General features: G+C 30.4%; 1 long non-coding RNA gene across 1 annotated transcript in view; it reads right to left on the reverse strand.

Annotated features, from left to right (window-relative positions):
• LOC117112408 overlaps positions 1-747 on the reverse strand; it is a 14,625-nt gene extending 13,878 nt beyond the window's left edge. The window contains exon 1 of the long non-coding RNA XR_004446038.1: positions 624-747. This is a non-coding gene — a long non-coding RNA (uncharacterized LOC117112408). The remainder of the gene's footprint in view (positions 1-623) is intronic.
• Positions 748-3,494: the final 2,747 nt, after the last annotated feature.

Genomic DNA, 3,494 nt, shown 5'->3' on the forward strand with positions numbered 1-3,494 from the left:
ATTGTCCATTATAGTAAATATAAATATGCATGTTTTAAACATTTTGCTGCAAAAAGCAACTCTGTACGACCAGTGGTTTTCTAGATATAGCTCCCTATATTTCCACCCCTAATTTGCATATTTATGCTAAGGTCGGCAAAATGGCAATTCCGGTCATTTTTGAAGAAAATGGTTCATTAGCGTAAATAGAAACATGCATGTTCTGAATAACTTTAAGAAAGAATCAACTCTCTACGACAAGTGGTTACCAAGATATAAGTACCCTACATTTTCAGAACTAATTTGCATATTTTAACTAATTTGCATATGAAAATGTGCATAAAAAAAATTGGCGACTCATTTGATTGGATTCAGCATACTTCAAAGTATATATTCCATCCAAAAAAATTAAATGATCACAAAAATCCCACGGGAGCCCATTTTTCGACATATGCCCCCGGACTATAAGCCAGGAAGGCTTACTCAAACTTTGAACCAAACCACGTGCCTGTCAGCCCAGGTTATGGTGTCAATTTTCAGGCTCGCTCTGCCACACCACAACAACAGAGGGCCCTAAGTCTAAGAAGACGCCTTAGCTTTCTGGCCCTATATAACTAGTCTCGAATCCTTAACTGATTACTTACCATGGTCCATGCTGACGTTGAATCTGAAACATTTAGTTTTTTACAAATACAGAAATTATATCGCAACATATTATGAATGTTGTTCACATTATTTCTTCTTTCATTTTGTATTCATTTTTCACAATAGAGGGCAGCAGACATTCAAACAGTAATAAAAATGTATAGACGGCAGCAAACATTAATCATCATTTAAACATTAGTAGTAATCATCATCATTTCTCTTTCATTCCAATTTGAAATTAGAAAATATAAATAATTTGAAAGTAATTTTTTCTAAAATTGTTAGTTTCTCGAAGACTGTTATTTTTAAATTGTTTTGTTTGTTCAAAAAACATAAATAACAATTAAAAGTAAGATAAGTAATACTACATCAATTCGGTGGCTTTTAAGATAAAGAATTTAGAACAACCATGACTCAATGAAAGTCTGTTTTGTATTTAATTCAATTGAACTGCGTCACACACTAACTTCAGAACCCATCAACTTTTGAATTAAATACAGTAGGTATAGAATTTAATTCGAGAAATAACACGACCACCACCAACACCACCCCCCCCCCCCACCCTTTTTTTTTTTTTTTTAGAAAAAAAAAGGAAAAGATGAACGAAAAAAAAGAACGATGGCCAAAACGTCTCAGAGGTTATTTTCGGGTGTCTAGAAAACAAAACAAAAAAAAATCAACCCCGGACCCCGGGTAGTGTTATCTCTATCGGCCCAATTTTCTCCCCCTCCGCTTTCGGACATCTCTGGATTTCATTAAAAACAGTACAGAAAAATCTAACATTTAATATTTTATCGAATTAAACGTATTATAATAAACAGCATCATAACATAACAACGTACCGTAATAAGTTGTATGTTGAATTTCAAATACGATAACTTAAAAAGTAAAATAATATTTCATTTATAATTTGACTCTTGTTCTACCAACTAATTGTTTTCTAGTATCTATGGTTAAATTATTAAATGTAACTGCTAATTACTAAACCTCTCTTACATCAACTCAGCCAGATGGTACAGGGATTTATATACTTGGTTTAACTTACGATTATTAACATTTAATGTAAACAAAGGTACAAGAAAACAATCAAATATAGAATTTAAAAACATTTGTATAAAATCTCATTATCATATATCTTGCTTATGAATTTCATAATTTCTTTGCCAAAATATTTTGAAACCTACTTTGCATTCTATCTATACGATATTGAAATTATAGGTGAATACTTCTTTAGATCTATTAAAAATGAAACCACGGGTACCGGTAGACCAGACCATGACCATTTGACAGCACTACACCTGAAACCCGGCTACTCTACGTGTAAAATTCTAGGCCCTTTTGAGGGCGGTTACATCTACGGGTGAATTTTAGGTACGTCCCGGCACTACGGGGACACAACTATGTGTACGTCCCCGGCTCAGTCCCGGCTACTGCCCCGCTATGGCCCGGGGCCGGGGTGCCGGGACTACAATTGTTTCCATCTACAGTATTACAGTATTAGTTGTTAGTATAACGACGAAACATGTTTGCAGCTATAGGCATAAATACAGCAACGAATAAATAAATCTTTATCAAGTTAGAATTATTTCACTCCTTTCTGTTCGTAATTTGGCAACATTATAGAGGACTTCCAACAAAATACTACAGAGTCGAAGCTGGAATGCATTCAACGGGAGAAGCTTACTAAAAAAGCAATTAAAGCAGATGCCAATGTCAACTTTTTGAAAAATAATATTGATAATAAAAATAAAAAAAGCATAATATAAAACTAATGATAATGAAGATATGACAATAATAATATAATAATAATAACATTATAATGACAATACTGATAATTTATAGGCATATTAAATATATTATATATATAGGCCTATATATATATGTGTGAATATATATAATGTGTGTATAGGCCTATTAAATATACTGATAGGTCGAATATGTTCTCAAATAAAGTGTTTCTGAAGTCCATACATAAGTATTTGCTTCTTTTTTTAAATTATATTTTAATATGGTTTAGATTTTACCTGTTATATCACGATTTATAGGCCTATGCCTATTTAAATATATACATATATGCATATAATGTATATATAAATGTATATTTAAATATATATATATAATGTATATTGAAAATGTATATTATCTTTATATATATATATATATATATATATATATATATATACCTTATTTAAATATAAATATGGAGAGATCGAAATATTGTTTTTTAAACATTATATATATGTATGTATAAATTTATTTATATGGTATTCGTTTCTTATTATTTTTATATATACCGTATACAATTATAATATAATTATGTTGAACATATCGTATATACAATCATACACATTTCGCAGGTCATTATTCCTTCCTCGAACGTGTCTGACGTCACGGTGTTCGCCCTCTTCAGTGCATTATTTTCAGCTTGCTGGATCTCGAATGAGATACTTGTACATAAAGTGATTTAAAGGTGTGGGAAAAAACCAGGAACAGCAAGTGGAATAACGCAATTAATAATATAAATTATGGATGGATGGATGGATGGATGGATGGATGGATGGATGGATGGATGGATCGATGGATGGATGGATCGAAATTCTTCTCCAATAAAAGTCCATATATATGGTATTCGCTTCTTATTATTTTTTATATAAAGATGGTTTAGATTTTACCTGTTATATCATGATTTATAGGCCTATACATATTTAAGTGTATATATATATATATAATGTATATATAAATGTATACTTCAATATATATATATATATATAATGTATATTGAAAATGTATATTAACTTTATTATATGTATATATATTTATTATGTTTTATATATATAAAGATGGTTTAGATTTTACCTGTTATATCATGA

The sequence above is a fragment of the Anneissia japonica genome, unplaced genomic scaffold, assembly GCF_011630105.1.
Source record: "Anneissia japonica isolate Jap-2015-1 unplaced genomic scaffold, ASM1163010v1 scaffold3735_len701357_cov177, whole genome shotgun sequence".
Classification (NCBI taxonomy): Eukaryota; Metazoa; Echinodermata; class Crinoidea; order Comatulida; family Comatulidae; genus Anneissia; species Anneissia japonica.